This window comes from Manis javanica, chromosome 4, assembly GCF_040802235.1.
Source record: "Manis javanica isolate MJ-LG chromosome 4, MJ_LKY, whole genome shotgun sequence".
NCBI lineage: Eukaryota > Metazoa > Chordata > Mammalia > Pholidota > Manidae > Manis > Manis javanica.
The window spans coordinates 29,102,659-29,123,581 of NC_133159.1; the positions used below are offsets into that span (position 1 = coordinate 29,102,659).

General features: G+C 47.4%; 1 pseudogene; it reads left to right on the plus strand.

The window, feature by feature from the left end:
• LOC108395031 (glyceraldehyde-3-phosphate dehydrogenase-like) overlaps window positions 1–20,923 on the plus strand; it is a 155,373-nt pseudogene that overhangs the window by 63,516 nt on the left and 70,934 nt on the right.

Consider the following 20,923-nt stretch of genomic DNA (forward strand, 5'->3'; position numbering starts at 1 on the left):
CCTATCTGTGTGGGTGTTCGTAAGTGTGGATGCCCTTGTTGAACGCTGAAGTTGACAGTCCATGGACAGGGAGAGTGTGGTATATTGTAAAGAACTTGGCCTTGGAGTCCTGCCCACCATACCCCTGGCCCACTGCTTGTCTTGGGCAGAGGGTGCCCCTCTCTGGTCTCTAGTCCCTTCTGGCCACTGAGGGTCCTGCCACTGTTGACTTTCTAGTCTCTCTGTGTGACCTTGAGGATGTGTTCCTCTGGGGTTTGAGTAAGCTGGGCTTGGGATGTGTGTGTGTTGTACTGAGTATATGTGTGTGTGTATGTTGGTGTATTGGTATGTTGTAGGTGTGTTTGCATGTACATGCATGGGAGTGTTTGTGTGAGTACTTTTCACAGCAGAGAGGGTGCCCATGTGCCTATGTATCATGAGTCTAGTGTGAGTGTGTGATAGTGAGTGTGGAAATGACCTGTGGGTGTGTTTTGCTTGGAGGGTGAGGACCCGAGGCCATCCTGGCTTAAACTGCACCCTTTCCTCCTCTTACCCCTCCTCTGCTGTGATCTTCTGCACAACATCAATCACCATTGCACACACTATATGCATTTATTTATTTATTTTATTGAGGATTTTTCTTTCTGTCCCCAGAATGTAAACTCCCTGAGGGCAGGCATTTTAGCTGCTTCGTTCACATATGCATCCCCACTGTTAGAATAGACTCTGGCACACAGTGGCTTTGTAGATGTCCAAGAAGTGTTCATTGAATGGACAAATTTCTCTTCCTTCAAGAGTTTCCTTCTGTGTCACTTCTTCCTTCTTTCCTTTCTTTTTTTTTCCCTGAAAATGCTGTTAATCATAAAGTACTATACATGGACCAGTAGAAGTTGGTATCACCAAGGGGCAGAGGAAGTGTGGAAATAAGGTGAAGGGGAAAGCTATTTTTTAAGTCACAAGAGCAGTTCTGATGGAGTTTTGAGGCTAGAAGAACAGAGTTCAGGGTATCAGGAAGGGCGGTGGAGAAAAAGAGGAAAAGACAGTAGGTTTAGACAGTATTTGGAGGATAAGAAAAAAGCATAACTGGATGTTAGAGGCAGTGGGGTCCCAGGGCCATTCCTACTAACCTGGTGACATTTATCAACCTTCCTGTCAGGGGTGTTCTTGGTTCATGGGATTTGTAGCATAAGTAGGTGTTCAGGTATTTGTATCAGGGAACATCTACTTTCATGTGGAGTAAGTACTGATGGAAAAATGTCTAGAACTGTGCTGTCCAGCGCAGGAGCCTGTGGCCATGTGTATGTGGCTATCGCCTACTTCAGTGTCACTTCCTTAGTAAGTGACCCCCCCTACTTAAAATTGCTGCTTGCCCCCTCCCAAGCACTCTGATTTCTCTTATCTTGTTTTAATTTTTCTTTTGTCCTTATCCCCTTACAATACACTGAAAGATTTACTAACTTAAGTTTATTTTTTACTGTTGGCATCCCTGTTAAACTGAAAGACCTCACAAGGGGTGGAACTTCAGTGTGGCCGCTGACGGATCCCACGTGCCTAGGGGTGTGCTTGGCATGTAGCAGGTGCTTAATGTTTACTGAAAGAATGGATGAGCTCTGTCTGTGCAGCGAGGGTGTGAGGGGACCTATGAAGTGTTTCTGGTGAGCAGGCTTGTAAAGTGAGTGCCCAGTGGGTGTGAGTGTCAAGGGGCTGTGGTCTTGATTGTGGGGTTACTATGTCTGGGAGGAGGGTGGGCTCCAAAGCTCTGTCCTCTGAGGTCCAGGGGCAGTTCTCTGAGAGAGGCTTCAGGTTCTGGGCATCCTGCCTGGACATTGTCAGGGGTTTGTGAACAGATTCTTGGAATCTTCAGGAACCCCTTCCTTGACTGGCTGCCCCCTTGGCGGCCCTGACAGCTTCCTGGGACCACTGTCTCTTTCCCCACAGGCAAACTTGGGTCCTTGACTTTGGGAATTCCCTCAACCTGCAGCCCAGCCTGCCCTCTGGGCTGGGAGGAGTCAGGAGAAGGGGTGGAGGTTGGTGGCCAGAGGTGGGGACAGCCACGTGGGGCAGCTGGAAACAGCACTGGTTCATCTGGACACACAGCCGGGACATGGTGGCCGGTTCAGAGGCATCAGCATTGGGAATCAGGTGGTAGAGTCCTGATGAAGGGCTGGGGAAGAGGGTGCAGGCTGGTCTTGTGCTCAGGGCCTTAGGATGTGCATATGCAGACCAGCCCCTGGAGCCCAAACAAGGAGCCCACTGATGCCGGTCTTCAGGGAGCAGGAGGATTGGTGGCTCTGTCCAGCCTGTTTTTATGTGAAGGTGGTGGGCGCAGAGCTGCTGGTGGGTGGGGAGAGCGAGGAGTCGCCCCTCCTGTGGATGACAGTACCAGGACCCAAAGGTGCTCAACCAAGGGAACTTCGGGCAGAGGCCAAAAAGACAAGTGCACAGGGCCAGAGACAACCGCCCCCTACCCTTAGGCCAACATTTAGGGAATATTGTCTAATGTTGACAGGGTGGTGGTCAGGGTCAGACAGAGCTGTGCTTAGCTTTCATACTTTCTAGCTGTGTAACCTTAGAAAGATTCTTTAACCTCTCTGAGCCTCAGTTTCCTCCTAGGTAAAATGGGCATACTTTTTATTTCATAGTGGTATTGTAAGGATTAAACTGTTCTTACTACTATTATATTAAAGAAACCACACAGACTACATCGATAGGAATTCAGATAAGAAAGAATTAGCGAGAGAGCCTGTATGGCTGATGAGATTTGCAACACCAGGGAAGAAGGCAGTGATCCCTGGAGCCGATACGGGTTCCCCAAGACCAGGCAAATCTGTTAGATTCTTGACAGCTTAATGACCAGTGGATGAAGATAAGCACTAGTGTGGAGAGGGAAGGAATCTGTCATTTACTCAGTTCCTACTGTGTGCTGGATACCTCATGTACATGGTCTTAATCTTCACCAACTTGTGCACTAGAAGGGACAGTCTCCATTCTATACCTGAGAAACTGAGTCTGTTGGAAGCTAAGTGACTTGCCCAAGTGGTGGAACTGAGATTCAAATTTGGGTCTGTCTGACCTTTTCTGCCATACCATGTTGCCTCCCAGGACACTGCAGAGGGTCTTTCTTGACTGTTGAGGACATGGTGGATGGCTGTGAGGGCCTGGAGGGGGTTCCCACCTGGGTGGATGACAGCCGCAGAATGTGGATAATAAGTGCAACAAGGTCAGTCTGTGAAGGTCTTTAGAGGTTGCCATGGGGCTCTGCCTTCTACCCTGTTCTTCCCAGTGTATGCCAAGGACCCAGAAGAAGACATAAAAGGTGCATATAGTAACAGGAGATGGTAGAACAGAGAAAAAGGACAGACAAAAGCCCAGATAGCACTATCAAGATCTGGAAAGATCTCAGTGGGCTGGAGTGACAAGGTGAATTTAGCATGGTGAAATGTCACAGGGATAGATCATGAGGACCATCTTGACTAGGAAAAAATTGTAGACAAGAGCAACAGTTCATGAAAAAAGGATTTAGAAGTTCAAGGGCCACTAAGTTCAGTATGAGTCAGCAGGCTACATTAATGAAGGTATGGATTATGGGACAAGGGAGGGGACCCACCATCCTAGCCTGCTCTCTGCCCTGGGACAGCCTCTACTGTACATATTTGAAGGTCGGATGCTATTTTCTGCTGTTTCAATCCTTCTTCCTTTCTTTGGGTATGGGAGGGATGCTCTTAGGGGGCCATGCCTATCTGGGCTGTGACTCTTGGATTCCATCCAGAGCAGCCCTCCAAAATGACAACTTTGAAAGGCAGGAAAGGAGCTGCAGATTTTCTGAACTTTTGTTTGAGTAGCAAATCCTGGATCTGACCTTTATGCCAAACTGCCCTCCTTTGGGGAGAGGAATGTGCTGGTCCCCGAGTTCTGGAACTGAGTGGGGTCCGGGGCCCTTGGGCTACTAGCCAGGTATATCCCTCCCCTTTCCAGCTGTCTCCTTCCCCTCTCAGAGCCCTTATCCCGATGGTCAGTGGTCTGCTAGGACCTGGCAGGGCTGGTGCCTCTATGTGGGAGGTGGGCAGGAGCGAGAGCCTGTGGCTGCTCATGTCAGGGCTGGATCCCTACTTGAGCTGGGGTGTCACCTGCCAAGCTGAATGCGGCACAGGAAGCGCCTGGCTGGGAGACACACTGTTTAATTTGGAGGTTCTGTTCCACTCTGAAATGCACTTATTCTGGCAGCTGCAATGAAGTGAAGCTATTGAGCTTCCCTCTCTCATGCCAGAATCACAGCCACTTTTTCCTGAGAAAGAAACAGGGCTGCAGACAGTTTTACTCATTAAATACTTCTTTTCCTCTTAAATCGGTTTTTGTAATTTTTTTTTGCATGAACGGAAAAGTAAAACGGATGATATTGAAATAAACAAGGCATTTGTGATAGGAAGGTTAAAGCAGATTGTTGGGGGTGGGGAAGGGGGGTTGGATACGCCCCACATTTCTGCACACAGGCTGCTCTTAGCCTGTTGAAGATGGGAGTGAGAGACAGTGCTTGTGAGTCTGCGCACCTCCCAGCCCAGAGGAGATTTTTTTTTTCCAAGTGTCTTGGGGGTTCACTGAGAAAGGCAGTGGGGAAGGGAATTGTCACTTATCAAGAGCCTACTAAGTACTAAGCCTGGAATATGGGAGAGTTGATTCAGTCCTCATAGCCGCTGTGGGAGATTGGACCCATTTTATAGAGAAGGAAAGCTGAGGCTCAGTTGGATTAAGGTCAGCCGGTCAGGGATATACAGAACTGAGGTTTGAAGTTCATCAGACCTTAGATGCACTCTTTTTGCTATATTTTGTTAACCTGAGTGGTTGTGGATCGAGCTGGGAGATGTAAAAGGAGGAGGAGGAGAAGAGAGAAGATGAGACATCGGCCAGCTCTGAGCTGTGGGCATCCTACCTGGCAAGATGGAATAGGATACTGACCCCTGTGGGTGAACCAAGCCTTGTTGCCAGGTTCTGACAAATACGGGTGGTTTGGGGAAGGGTATAGGGTCTGGATGGGTTTGATGCGGTAACCAAGGTGGGCCTCCTGGAGGTGGAGTGCCCTGGTTGTTGAATGGAAGTGAGGGAATGGCCTTGCTGTGGTGTGAGCAAAGGCAGGAAAGGTGCTTGAGTCTGGCTTGGGTGTCAGGAGGTAAGTCAGGGTGTGGTAGTGATGGTTGTATTGGAGTGGAACGATCAGGTTGCAGAATGTGGTGCTAAGAGAGGGCCACGGGCTGTGAGGCAGGCGCCTGGTGCTTGTCCTGACTCTGCTGCTGACTTGCTGTGTGATCTTGGGCAAATCCCTTTCCTTCTCTGGGCCTAGAGTTTCTTTCCATAAATTGGTGTGTTTGAACTAAAGGATCCCTAAGGACCCTTTCAGGGTGTCATGAAGAGAGACAGTGACTACAGAATCAGCCCAGAAGGCCCTGAGTAGCAAGACTTGGCATTAGAATCAAGGAATGTTTGTGCTGACATGGGCCTCAAGAATCATCTGCTAAACCGACTCTACATCTTCAGGCAGTTTTCGAGGTGAAAGGAAGGGACATGGGAGAAGGAAAAGAGGGCATTCCAGGCAGTGGGCACAGAGTGAACGAAGGCCTGGACGGAGGCAAGAGAGAGGTGTGCGAGGGACACCAAGGACTTTGGTATTGTTTTAGAGTAAAAACCTAAGCAGCATGGAGGAAGAGGTAGGGGATCAAACAGGAGAGGGAGATGGAAGCAGACCTTGGAGGCCCAAGGGGCTTCGATTCCAGCCTCTGGGCAATGGGGAGCCATTGGACGGATGGGAGGAACATGCTCTAAGGGGCACCGCAGAAGGATCACTTCAGCAGCTCTGCCAGGGACGGGCTTGGGTGTAGGTATGGGCAGAGGTAAGTGCCGCAGACCAGCTGGAAGGTGCGGTGTCAGCTCAGTGAGAGATGATGACGGTCTGAGCCCGGGTGCACGCTGAGGACAGCATCTGTTCAAGAGAAACCAGGAAGCAGACCAGGTATGGCCTGCTGATTGATTGGACTGAGGAGTGAGCAAGAGGGAGAGTCAAGGACACCCGGGTTTCTGGCTTGGTCATATTCATTCAGGCAGGCAGGAAACACTGGAGGGGGAGAGGTTTCTTGGGGAAAGATGACGAATTCTGCTTTGGATTTGGTGAGTATGACCTATCAAGGGAACATGTATGTAATGGCTTTCCCTTCCTTCCTTCCCTCCTTCATCCATTCACTCATTTATTCATTCTTTATTGAGCACATACTCTGTGCCAGGCACAGCTGGGTGCTGCCTTCCTGGAGCTGTCATTTGAGAGGGGCATTCAGATAGCTCTTCCTGATGCTGAACCTCCACCTGCTGAACTTCCACGAACCGCTGGTGTTCTTCTGCCCTTCAGGACCTCGAGGGAGTCTACCCTCTTTCAGAGATCAGTGATCATGACCCCTTCTGGTCCAGGGACTATGGAGCTGTGGAGAGAATGTGGACTTTGGAAAACTGTAAAGAAATGGATTTCAGCCTGCGTGCCTTTTTGTATGGCCTCATCTGTTGCAGGGGCTTAGTAAAACCTCTCTACAGGAAGAGGTGCTGGAGTCGGCTCCTATGAGCTTATGGAGCTGACTGAGGGCATCTCTTCCCAGCTCCGTGTTCAATGACATCTCATCGGTGGCTTGAAGTTGTCTATGGTGGAGTATTTACACCACAGAAATTGGCAGGTGCTACAAACCAGGGCTCTTTTTTTTCTTCCAGATTGCTGGTTGGTAAATTTTTGCCAGCATACCACTGCTTAACTGAGTCATGGTTAGGATGATGGATGTTGAGCCCCTGGCACAGGGCATCCACATATGCACACCTGACTGGCACACAGTAGGAACCTCATAAGTGTGACTACCTTCTCTTTTGACATTTCCTTTGTCTGGAAAAAACTATTGTTCCGTTTGCTCAGAATAACACCTCCTTTTCAGTCAGGGACCATTTTCTCTCTTTTCTCAGACTAAGTGGTTCCAATGAAAGCTGCCATCTTTCTTACTTCCCTTGTCTTTTTCAGAGGGCTGGAATCAAAGGATGGGGATTTTGGAGTCTTACGAATCTAGGTTTGAATTTTGGCTCTGCCTCCTGCTAGCTGTGTAATGATCCTGGGCAAGTTATTTAATCACTCTGAGCCTCAATTAAGTCACCTGCAAACTGAGGATGGACATGCCTCCCTCATTAAGTTGTTATGAAGATGAAATGAGGTAATGGGTGTGTGGGTGTGCAAGGACCTGGCAGCAAGCAGCAGTTTCAGTGAAAGCTTGACCAGCGCTGGTCTCCTTCCGCTGAAACCCAGTGTGGGCTTGGGAGACAGCTCTGACAACTGGGAGGCATTGGAGGGTGAAGGGAGGGGTGCAGGAATTGGGGCTGCATCCTCAGGAAAGATGTTTCCTGGTGGGACATGTAGGCCAGGAGAGGCCGTGGTCTGTAGGACCCTCCAGATGTATTCAGAGTGCAGTGGAGGGGAACGCCCCTGCCCGCAGTTCACGCCCTCACCTGCAGATCTGCAGATAAACTCCTACCATCGGCTCTGCTCCTGGGTTTCTGGGGCGGCTGGGGCGGCCTGGGCTGCACTGATTTACCATCCCAGCCCCACGCAGATTAAATCACCCAGAGTCATTTGAATTTTACCTGGCCTTGTCACTCAAATCTTGGAAACTGCTGTCTGGCAAGAAAACTTTCTTGGTACTTTCTGGAGAAGTCTAAGAGCTCTGGAAATTGAGGTGAAATGGGAAAAAGGAGGTGGTGCCTGGAGCTTTCTGCATTGTCAAGTCAGGCCCGAATTGGGGGGTGGAGGAGGGAGTGGTGTGTGTGTGTGTGTGTGTGTGTGTGTGTGTGTGTGTGTGTATGAAAGAAAGAGAGAGAGAGAGAACTTGTTGCAGTGGCCTCTGAGACAGTGTCATTCCTGGCTGTGTGACATAGGGCAGATCACTTAACCTCTCTGAGTCTCAGAAATTGTTGTTGTGAAGGTCAAAAGAACTAGCTTGTGTAAAGTGTTTTGTGGACTTTAATCAGTTCTGTGATTACTAATTGAGAAGAATGGACAAATGACTATATAAATACATTACATATGGCTGTGTGTCGAGCAGAGAGTAAGGGGTGTGGGAGCTAAAAGGGAGGGGGTACATTATCAGAGTTTTGGGGCTTGACTTGGGTCTTAAAGGAAGCCTAAGTCTCAGGAAAGTGAAGTGAAAGGGGCTGTAGTGCAAATGAGATTGTCAACACCCCATCTGTCTCCAACAGTGTTTGTGTGTGGCTCTGGCGGTGAGTCCTGATTGGCTTGGCCGATTAATATAACCCTTTTCCAGGGGCACTACGATTACCAGACATAATGTAGGGGGGGGCACAGGGAGGGCTGTACAAAACACAGAAGACAAGTAGTGATTCTATAGCATCTTACTATGCTGATGGACAGTGACTGTAATGGGGTATGTAGGGGGGACTTGATGATGGGGGGAGTCTAGTAAACATAATGTTACTCATGTAATTGTAGATTAATGATACCAAAATAAATTAAAAAAAAAAAAAAATATATATATATATAACCCTTTTCCTTTCCCCCAACACACCTTGGCACATTGGCTGCTTCTAAACCCATCAGTATACACATTCCCCTGGTCACAGGGATTGGTTTAGATTGGCCCATTCAGACAGAAGCTCAGAATTTTTGTTAGACGACTGTGGAAAGACATCCAGTATCTGTCTGGATTTGAATGAGGTAACATGTGGCTCTAATTCCTGACAGGCATCTGGTGACTAGGAACACAACCTGAGACTATCAACATATGGAGGTGCAAAAAGCCTGGAAAGTTGCAGAAAAATGGTGTCTTCCCTTGGATCAAACTGTGCCTGAAGGCTTTTGCATCTGGACTACTCAGTTAAGTGAGCTAGTAAACCCACTTTGTTAAAGCAACTTGGATTTCATTTTTGTATTTACTTGCACCTAAAAGCTGACATAGGGACTAATGGAGGGATCTGAGTGAGGAATGAGAGCCTGCTTGGTATTTGGCAGCCATTAGTGAGGAGAACATCTGGGCTGGAGTAAAGGGTTGGTAGGGGTGTGTGATGGGGATGGCAGGTGGCTGTAGGAAATAAGGCTGGAAGGGATTTGCGGGTTAAATAATGGAAGGGCTTAGACACAAGTTTAAGAATCTGGACTTCATTCTGTAGGCTGTGGAGAGTAATTGAAGATTTGTGAGCAGAGGAGGGGGAGTGGTGGAGTGCTGTGAACATGGTATTTTGGGAAGATCAACCTCAGAGAGGGATATAAGTTGGGGAAGAAGAAATTGGAGGCTGGGACTTTAAAAAACATTTTCGTTTATGGATACTGCACATAGTGTATGTAATATCTCAGTCTTTACAATAGCACCTCTTTTTTTTTTTTTTAACTGAGTTTCAAAGAGTTTGAGTAACTTGGCAAGATTGTGTAGTTAGTAAATGGCAGTCAGGACTTGAGTACAGATCATCTGACTTCAAATAGTGTATGTTATTTGTCCTGTTTGTGATAACCCAGGTGACAAGTTAAAATAGGCTAGACCAGGATAGTGGTCATAGGAGTTGAAAGGAGGGATAAGAGACATTAGATTGGTGAAACCATAGGTATATTCTTACTAAAGTCAGAAACTAGACCAGGGTAGTTGTTGTTATTAATACCTTTGAAACTTAATACTTTTCTAAAGTGCTAGACATTTCAATTGGACAAGAAATATAAGTATACATATTTGCAGATAAGAGGATTATTTATCTAAAAAACCCAACAATTGAAAAAATAAAGAGTTTAGTAAAATCGCCAATAACAAAACAATATATAAAAACAAGTAGCTTTTTTATTTATAAAATGACTATCTAGAAGGCAAAACAAAAGACCTCATCCATAATGTCAAGAAGAAAATAATAACACAAATTACCTGGAAATAAATTTTGTACAAAACAAGTAGAATTTATGTGAAGGAAACCAGAACACTCTTCTGAGGGATGTAAAGTTGGCCTGAATAAATATGACACATACCTTGTTCTTGGATGAAGTTTAATACTATAAGGATGTCAATTCTTCCTAAGTGAATGTACACAATTAAGATGAATCAATAGCCCAACAGGATCCCTTTTTTTTTAAATTTTATTTTGGTATCATTAATCTACAATTACAGGATTCTTTTTTTTTTAATTGACAAAAATATGATTTATCAAAAAATTACCCAAGAACAAAACCCCCGGGCCAGACGGATTTACCTCGGATTTTTTTTTTTTTTTGAGAGGGCATCTCTCATATTTATTGATCAAATGGTTGTTAACAACAATAAAATTCAGTATAGGGGGGGTCAATGCTCAATGTACAATCATTAATCCATCTCAAGCCTAATTCTCGTCAGTCTCCAATCTTCTGAAGCATAACAAACAAGTTCTTAAATGGTGAACGAATTCTTACTTACCTCGGATTTTTATCAGACATACAGAGAAGATATAATACCTATTCTCCTTAAAGTTTTCCAAAAAATAGAAGAGGAGGGAATACTCCCAAACACATTCTATGAAGCCAACATCACCCTAATACCAAAACCAAAGACCCCACCAAAAAAGAAAATTACAGACCAATATCCCTGATGAATGTAGATGCTAAAATACTCAATAAAATATTAGCAAACTGAATTAAAAAATATATCAAAAGGATCATACACCATGACCAAGTGGGATTCATCCCAGGGATGCAAGGATGGTACAAAATTCGGAAAAAAAAAATGATTTGTCCTTGAACAACACAGGGGTTGGGGTGCTGACCCCCTGTGTAGCTGACAGTCTGCACATAACTTTTGACTCCCCAAAACTTAACTACTAACAGCCTATTGTTGACTGGAAGTATTACCAATAACATAAATAGTCAATTAACACAAATTTTGTATGTTATATGTGCTATAGTCTGTTTTTGTACATTAGAGTAAGCCCAGAGAAAAGAAGAAATTAAAAAAATTGTTGCAAGTCTCCAAAAATTTTCCAATTTGTAAATTTACAAATCTGCTTGTAAGTGGACCCATATAGTTCGAACCTATGTTGTTTAAGGGTCAACTGTAATTATAAAGCTAATTTGGAAGAATAAAAAATGAGAGTAGTTAGGGAAATTCCAAAAAAGAAAAATGATGAATATTTACTCTATCAGATATTAAAATGTTCCGTAGAAGTATAGTAATTAAAATTCTTTTGTAAGAATAGACAGATCATTGGGATAGAATAGAGAGTCCAAAAATGAATACATGTACTTAAGGAAATTTTCTATATGATAATGACATTTCTAATGAGTTAGGAAAATATGGCTTATTTTATAAATGGTGTTGGGATAATGGGCCAGCCATTACAGCACAAGCTGGTTTTCTCCTTACTCCAATGAGATATAAATATGAATGATTATTTTGGTCATCTTAAGGTGGGGAAGGTCTTTCTAAGCATGATGTGATGTCCAGTATTATAAAAGAAAAGATGGCTAAATTTTGATAAATGAAAATTAAAAATTTAAGTACCTGAAAGACCATTAGAAGTCAAGTTTTTTTAAAAAAGGGAAACATGTATGACAGGTAAATGTTTAATCTGATATCAAGAGAACTTTTACATCTCTTGAGAAAAAGATAAATATCTCAGAAAAACAGGCAAAGGACACTAACAGGCAATTCACAAAGTATATAATTACAAATGACCAGAAAATGTGAAAAGATATTCATTTACTCTTACAAATAATCTAAGCAATGGCAATAAAAAAATGGGTGTCATTTGCCTTCTGTTGATTTGGCCGAACATTAAAACCCAGGGTCTGCAAGTGTGTGGGCAGACAGATGCTGGAACGCTGTTGATGGAAGTATATTGTTCTAAGTTTTCTGATGGACAGATTGGCACAATTAGAAATAGCATACCCTTATTACAGCAGTCTCATTTGTAAGATTTTATTCCAAGGAGATACTTGCAAAAATGAGCAAAGATATATACACACGGATATTTATCACATTGTTCATGAGAGTAAAATCTTGACAACATTCTAAACGATCAATAGAGACCCAGCTAAATTAAGTATGATACATACATACAATGGAATACTATGAAGTAATTAAAATAATTTTGTAGCACTCTATTTATTGACATAGAAAGATGTCTATGACATATTGTTGAGAGAGAAAGCAGGTGTCAGTAAGAAGAGTATGTATAATACAATCCCTCATCTATAAAATTATATACATAGATCTTTATGTGTATATATGCATAGAGATATGTCTGGAAGGCTGTTCACCAAAATGCTAGGAGTGGTTATATCTGGGTGGTAGGATTTGGGGTGATTTTTACTTTCCTTTTCATACTTTTAAGTATTGGTTTGACTTTTTTATAATGAGCATATCTCATGTTTTATCAGAACAACTAATAAAAAGCTATTTTCATTTTGGAAATTAGCTAAATAATAAGTAAGAGGAATCACACACATTGATTTAATGGATATGGATAAGGAGTCAGGACATAAGCTAAGAATTTGATCCCGGAGCCTGGGAGGATTGCGCACATTGGGAAGCCCAGGGCAGGAGCTGATTCCGGAGGAAAGAGGAGACGCTGGGCCCTTAGAACTTTGGCCTGCAGGAGCAGGCAGTGGCTTAGGAAGCTGATCAGAGGCCCACGTGAAGGGGTGTGGAGGGCTTTTCCACGAGGACAAAGCTGTGGATGAGCTCTGGGAGGGAGAGAATACATTGGCAGGAGGAGGGGAGGGCTGACAACTGGGCTCTGGAATGTGGCCGCATGTGTGAGAAGGGAGAAGAAACAGGATGCGTGGTCAGGGGGGCGAGGGATGGCAGCACATGGCGTGCTGTGGAATTCTGTAGGGTGGGGTGGATTTTCAGGCAAAGGTCAACCATATCTAATGCTGCAGAGGCACTGGGACCAAGGAGAGGGCTCAGGACTTGACAAATAGGGCTCTGTTGGTGGCCTCCGAGAGAGCGGTTTTGGGGGGAATGGGGCTGTACATGGGCATGTGTGGCAGTGGGGGAGTTCATTGTGGGAGAAAGGAGGGTTACCGCTTGGGGGAGGAGACCTGAGGGAAAGGGCCTGAGCCTTGCTCAGGAATGGCAGTGTTTCACCCTGCCCTCCCCCACCCCCCGCCCCTCCCGACACTGGCAGGCATCACTAATTATTCTGCCGAGCCTAGATGAAGTCTTGGAATCTTTCTCCAAACAACCAGGCCAGGGAGCCACTGTCAATGTATTGGGCTGGGCTGGTAAGATGAACCTATTTACCATGCCTGGGATTGAACACGTACTTGGAGGATCTTGGGAAGGAAGGCATGGAGGGGTGATTAAAGGTGCAGGAGAGACAAGGCCCAGTGGAGCCGGGGCATCCCAGAGCAGGTGTGAGCTATGGCCTCAGCTCAGGAAGACGTCTGGGCCTGGAGCCCAGGATGATCTGAGCGCTGTGTCTGTGAGGCTAAGGTGATCAGATACTAGAACAAATTTATGCTTTGGGTGATACTGAACGGCCCAACTGTGCATGAATTACTAGTGGGAGCATAGATATTTGGGGGTCTACCATGGCCCACTGTCTTGCCATCCAGGGAAGCATAGGGGGGACCCCATTGTCTGGGACACCTGGCAGAGAGGGAGTCTGCCTGTGGTTCTAACTGCAGGGTCTGAGAGCAGAATAAGGAGTTGAAGTTCAGTTGTGGCTTGTTGGGAGGACATTTAGGGGAGACAGTGTGAATCTGTTGCCATGCCTCCAGTAGTGTTTTCATCGCATCAGTGGGAGCTTGGGTCCTGGATAAAGGAGGTAAAGGCTCTTCTGGACTCTCAGTGGCCAGAGTTTGTCTGGAGCAGTGGAGGAAGGCAGACACACAGGTAAAGAGCTTGCCTATAGAAGATGGCAGGATGGGGAGAGACCCAGGCATCAAGCCTAACCTAAAAGAAATGCTTAAAGGAGCTTAGGCCAAAGAATTGGATGTTTGATTTTAACTGCTGAAGCAGTGTTTCCTAAACTGTGCTCTTTGGAACTCTAGTTTCTGGAGGTTGTTTTGCAGCAAAGCGTTCTGTGAGCAAATACTTCCGTGAAATGCAGCACCTATAGCTCAGGGCATGTGAGCACAGGAAGGGCTCTGAGAAGTCCTGCAGTCAAGACAGGTTGATGTAGAACCTCCCAAACTTATTCAGCCACAGAAACATTTTCAGTTTAATACCAATTTACCTCCTGCAGGGCTAGTGACTGACCTGGGGTCCAGTGAGTGACATGTCCTGTGTTGTCCCAAGGAAGGTGTTTAGGCCAATGTGGGGTGGATTTTGGCTCAGTTCAAGGAAGGACTTTGCAGCAATTGCTGATATTTTAATCAAGAAAAAGGCAGTAAAGGAATTTCAGTCCTTGGAGGCCTCAAGCAGAGTGTGGACGTGTTAGGGATGCTGCAGAAGAGAGCCAGCCTCCAGGAGGGTGTCATCACTGATTTTGGGGGCTCTGTGTACCTTGGGAGAGGGGCTCTTTGGCTACCCAGAGGTGGCTCTGCTCCCTTGGAGTCTGTTGCCTGGCTTGGATTGCTGCATACTCAGCCCAAGAATACTTGAGATGCTTGAAATGAACAGTCTGTGAAGGTAAGATGCGAACACATAAATATCCTCATTAAGTCCCAAATACACATCCCAAACTTTACATAACAGGAGCAGCAGCTGGAGACGCCCACAGCCCTAATTGCTTTTCTCTACTAAGAGAACGTCCTCTCTCCAGCTCTGCTTATTCCATTCATTTAGGTAATTACCGGAGGGAGCCAGCTGCGGCAGAATGGCAGGCAGGCGCACGGGTTTGTAACACCACTGAGTGGGTGCGCTACGAGGATGGGATGCCCCGGGGAGCAGGAACCTCTCTGCTGTCTTTGTGGGGCACGGGGCTTGTGAACAGGACGCCAGCCATTCGCATCCATCCTGGTCCCAGTGGGCCCAGACTGAGCTACTGGGACAGGATGCCTTACCTCCCAGGGCCTTGACAAGCACAGTTCAGAGCAGCAGGAAGGCCCCAACACCAGGTATGGGAATGGACAGGGATGGACAGAGAAAAGGACTCCATTCAACAGATTGCTCAAGACGCCTTATCTGAACCTTGTGCTGGGCTGGGACACTGAAAGCAGTGGGTCAGCCACAGCTCCTGCCCCCAAAGCTCCCAGCCTGAGGAAGGGACCAGCCATGGGCAGGGAAAAGGCTGGCATCAAGGCAAGCCTTCAGGACCAGGGGGTACCAAGGATGGAGACAAGAACTCGGTCTTGGAGAAAGGGGCCAGACTTGGAATAAAAGACAGGAGGACTGAGCCTTGGAAGAGTCACCGGCAGTTGGGTTGTGGGAGAAAGGAGGTGTTCCCTTCTGCAAAATGGGGCCGAGGTTGCCATGGACATGTGGGCCAGGAAGTTACATTTAGTCTGTCCCCTTGCTCCTGGCCTCTTGTAACCATGCAGGACTCATGAAGACCCTCCTGAAATTTCTTTAAGGGAGTCCCCGCCTTTGGGTCCTGGGCCCTTGGTGGTCAGCTAGAGTGGGTGCCCTTGAACAGTTGGGTCTGAGTGTCTTTGGAGGGGCTCCGGGAGGGCTGTGGCCCAGGCGCTCTACCCACCAGGCTTCCTGTGGGTGGTGAGTGAAACTTTTCTTCCCGGTTCTCTCCCAGCAGCCAGCCCCATTCCTCCAGCCCAAGTGGCGGCTCCTTGGGCCGGAAACAATGTGCTTTCTCCACGCCTGGGAGTGGAAGTCAGCAGTTTGGCACCGTCTGGCTGGCAGCCTCCACCGGCTTCCTTTGGCACTTTATTGGCAAAGGCGGTGACATTTCTTTCAGTTGGGTGGGTGGAGCTGTTATGCAAACTCCCGCTCTCCTCATTCGCCAGATGAATATTCATGACTCAGGCAATCTGTACCAGCCAGACTTTCCTGAGGGCGGCAGCTTTTCTTCTCTTCCTCTCTCTCTTTTTCTTTCTCTTTCTCTCCTTCCCAGCTCTTTGGAAAGCTGGAGTGCAGCTATATTTAATTTACAAATACGGAGCTATTTGCTTGCCTTTTGAGGTGCAGACATCAGGGAGGAGGTGCTGGCTATGGGAACTGAGGCATTTGGTTCCCGACCCTGGGCCTTCAGACCCCAGTGTCCCGTCCCCAGTCCGCAGATCTTGGGTTTGGGGCTCCCTTTGAGCTTGGCATCTTGGTGCCCACATGCCTGAAGGTACAGCAGCTTGTGCCCTGTCCCATTCCTCACTGGCCTTTGAGGGCCACATGGAAATTCTGAGGCAGGATGCTTTCCTGCTCTATGCATGGCCCAGGCCCCACCCGTACATCATTGCTTCCCTGTCCCTGCCTACCATGCTCTCCTATTTGTCAAGACCTGCTCAGACCCTGCTCCAAGCCCCCAACCCAAAGCCCAGAAGTCACTGGGCCATTTTCAGTCATTGCTTTCCTAGAGAAGGAACCAGTCCCTACTTGGGGTCCAGTTCCCTGGTGGTATACCTGCTCCTGTTCTAGGAAGGATGGCTACCTAGTTTCCTTTGTCTCTTCCCACAGAGGCATCAGAAATTCTGGCAGAGGGGTTAGAATTTCCAGAATTTGCCAGGGAATTTGGTCTTAGCAAGGATGTGCCTCTGTATGTGTGTGTGTGTGTATGTAAATATTTATGCACAACTTAAGTGAGTCTGTATGCCTACATCTATGTTCAAGTGTTTGAGTGTGTGTCTGTATGTGTAAGGGCGTGAATGTGTGTGTGGCGGGAAGTCTGGGAATGCCTGCATGTGCGAATGTGCTTCTCTAGTTAAAGTTGCACGTGTATCTTGTGTATCTCTATGGGCCTGGAGTGTTGTGTGTAAGAGTGCTCCTGGGGGCAGAGGCTTGTGTATGTGAGTGTGTGTGTGTGTGAGAGAGTGAATTATAGATGTGTGAACAGTGTAAGTGTGCCTCTGAGAGTCTGGAAGAGAAAAGGGCATGAGTTTCTGTGTGTGTGTGTATGTGTGTGTGTGTGTGTTAGAGTGCTATCCCTCCGACCTCCATTCCCTCCCAAACCTTTTCCTCTCTGGGGAGGTGGAGGGGAACAGCCCCCCCCGCCCCCCACTTTGCAAGTGTTACAGATTCTATCCAAGGATGGGAACAGAAGGCTTCCCAGCACAGAGCGTCCTGAAATTACTTTATATTCACCCCCTCTTCTTGTTTCATCTAATCAAAATAGCAGCGTTAGGCTCACCCATTCTCCCTGCCCACCACTCAGCCCCAGGGTAGGGAGTGGTGCGGGCTGTCTTGTCTGACCCCCTCTGAGAGCACCTTGCAGCCCTGAGCCAAGGAGCTGTCTTCCGAATCTCCTCATTCCATGGCCCATGCTTCTGTGGCAAGAGCCAGCTGCCTCTCTGCCTGCCAGCAACTGCCAAGCTCTTTCAGAATCCACATCCAGGCCCGGCCTCATTTACAAATATGCAAATTTGCATCTTTTCTGGTATGCAAATGAGACATGACAAATAGCTAATTAGGGTCAAAAGAAGCACTCTGAACCAATTAGCTGCAGGGTCAGTTCCTTTCTGTGCAGGGGAGGAGCCTGGAACCCTGCTCCCCTCCCATCTCTGGCTGCCCTGTGCCCACACACTCTGGCCTGGCCTGTCTGGCTGGGGCCATGGATGCTCCAAAAGCACTGGAAGAAACTGACGCTGGAATCCCAAGCCGAGCTCTGACTCTTAGCTGTGTGACCCTGGGTGCACTTGCCTGAGTGTCAGTCTCCTCCTCTGGGAAGATGTCCCTAATTCTCCACTCTCAGTGTAGTGACACTTGGGAGGACTTGGATGTGAATAGCCTTTGGAAACTGTGCTAAAATTCCTCTGATAGGCACATCACCTGTGCTCTTCCAAAGTACTCTCTGCCCTTTGATTTCATTTAATCAGGGCATCTACCCTCTGAATTAGATGAATTAGATGAATTAGATGTGGTGACAGGATAGCAGTAGATTTCATCCTGGGGCCAACTCTGGCCAATTGTGAATGTCTGTCAGGAGTGGTGTGTGGAGAAGGATTCTGAGGCCAAGCCTGGATTCATCAAAAAAAAAGACACTGTGATTGATTAGTGATGTCTGCTATGGGCAAGTGACTGAACCCTGGCAGTGCCTGTGCCATGTGCTTACTCACCATGAAAGATGCAGAGTTTGAGGCAGTAATATGGGTTCTAGTCCCGTCTGCTCCCTTCCGTAAGAGACTTACCCTTCCAGAGCTAAGCTGTCATTGTAAAACAGGGACAATAAAACCTATGTCTTAAAGTTATTGTAAAGATGAAACAAAGGTAGATTAGAACAAATCCCTTTGTCATCTGGAAGGTGATATGTATATTTAGTTGACACATCAGTGGGGCAGGTATACTGTCCCACTACAGAGGTGAGGAGCCTGGGGCCTGCAGAGGGTGGATGACTTGGAGAGGATGACACCAGCAGCCTTGCAAGGCAGGCCTGCATGGCAGCTGGGGCTGTTCTTCTCTCTGCCACTACAGAGGCCTGGCTCCCTCCCGCCACCCCACGCTGATGCCCCAAGCAGGTTGCAACAAGCTCTGCTGGCCTGGCTTCACTCCTGGGTGTGAAGTTTGGCTGTGCTGGCACCTGGGAAAATGGGGCAATTGCCATCCTGGAGCCTGGGGCCTGGGCCAGGGCTGATGGGTAGACAAAGAGCTCAGAACAGAGCCCAGCCTTGTGTCTGTGCCTGGCTGCTGGCAATACCTGAGCATGTTGGCCGGTGTCCCTTAGTGTGCCTTTGTGCATGTGCGTGGTCCGAGGATACGTTTGGGAACAGGTTCCTGTAGATATGTATAATGCATGACATATCAGTATAAGAATAGGTACACCTGTGTAGTTGTGCACATCTAGGTGTCAGTGTGTACTTGTGTATGTGTGCCTGCACATCTGTGTGTAAGTGAACTTCTTGCATGTACACATCTGTCAGTATCCATGTATGTGTGTCTGTACATTTCTGCCTTATCTGTGGATGTCCATTGGTACATCTCCCTCAGGATCTGTGCAGGTGGGTCTATACCGGTGTGTCCACATTGGTGCATGTCTGGCCACATCTGTATCTGTGGTCATGTGCACACACCTTCCTGTTGGCATCCACACAGCATCACTGAACAGCATCTGTCCTTTCGGTGTCTCTGTGCCTTTCTGTGTGTCGTATACATCTGAAAACCTGCCGTGTACATGCAGCAGTGTCTCCGTGGCTGTACATATGTTGGTACGTTTCTGGGTGTGCATACCTACCTGTGAGGGTCTTGTTATCTTCTCCAGGCTACAGGCATGGCTATACCAAGGTGAGCAGGATGGACTCTTCCATGCGGCGGCAGCAGCTGCAGGTCTCCCCTTGGTCTCTGCCCTGTGGCTCCTGAACTCTTGTGTTCCTTTGCTGTGTTTGAAGGGGAGCTCTGCTCTTGGTTTCCCAGGGTGCTGCCCTTGACCAGACCAGGGTTTGATGCTCCTGGGGAGGGACCTGCTTGCCCTTGGGACTTATGTATCACTCCCTTCTCTTTTTCCTTATCTCATCTCCTTTCCCTTTTCTATTCTGCCTTCCTCCCTTTTTTCTTCCCAGCCCACCCTCCTTCCTTCCTTCCTTCCTTCCTTCCTTCCTTCTTTCCTTCCTTCCTTCCGTTCTCGAAGCTCACTCAAAGAGGAGACCTGGGCCTGGGCTGCTGTGCATTGACTGATGAGGCTGAGATGCCCCCACTTCAGCCTCCAGAGAGGGGGCTCCCCATGCCCATCCCCATGTGGACTCAGCCCCAGGACCATACAGGCTCCTTAAATTCAAGTTGTTACCGTGTTAATAATCACCCGCGACAGTAGTGCAGAGCCACAACCCATGTCTTTTTCTCTCCCCTTTTGAGGTGTCCCCTCTCAGCCTACAGTGCTACTAAAGGGAGTCCCCCCACCCGCTGGTGATCTGCTGCACCCCTGCCCCAGCTCAACTATTTGTCTCTTCTGCCATCATTGGACCTTCTGGGATTTGACTTGGGGCCTCTCTCCCTCCTGTGCGTGTTCAGGTTGCAGCTGTCCCTGGCTGGACCTCCCTGCTGGCACCGGGGTCATTCCCAGGCAGCCTCACCGTGGATGTGGCTCCCCTTATGTGCTGGTGGTAAATGTCTCTTCTATTTTCTCCCGCAGGACTGGCTCAGAGTGGCCCCGGTCTGTCCTAGGTCCTCAGCCCTGGGCCTGGCCCACATGAGTGCTGATGGATGATTCCTGGTAAGAAACAAAGTGCCTCAGCTCATGACTTGCAATTGTCAAATGCCTCCCCTGTCCTTACAGTCTTCTCCCTTCACTGATGATTTTGGATGGAATTTAAAATAAAAAGATTGATTAAAAGTTGGAAACTGTATACATGAAAATAAAAGCACCAAACACCAATAAGTATCATTTGAGCTTTACTATGAAGAGAAAGCATGTTAAGATGACATTTTATGGACAATTCCAAATGAGCATGAAGTTCTCAGCTGGCAAGTGTCCTGACATTTTTCCCCTCTCTTGGGGACTGTGGCTGGATGATCTCCTTGTTGAAGAACTTGGGTGTCAGGACCTGATAAGCCTGGGTTGAGTCTTCTACTCACTGGCTATGTGAACCTCACTTTCCTTTTCTGTCTACCTGCTTCATAGGGTGGTTGGGAGGATGAGAGAAAATGGCATACATGGCCAGGGGCAATGTTGGCATGCAGTTTTTCACCCTCAAAATATATCCAGAGCCCAGCCACTTCCCTGCACCTCCACCATGGCAGCAGGCTGGCACCATCATTCCTCTGATGCTCTAGTGATCTAATTTTTATACTGCAGCCAAAGCTATCCTGTTAACATTCAGTTCATGTCATGTCATGTCACTGTCTGCTCAGACATCACAGGGCTTCTCAGAACCTCCAGTGGTTCCCATCTCATGTGGAAGAAAGCCAAGGTGGTCACAGCTGCCTCAAGG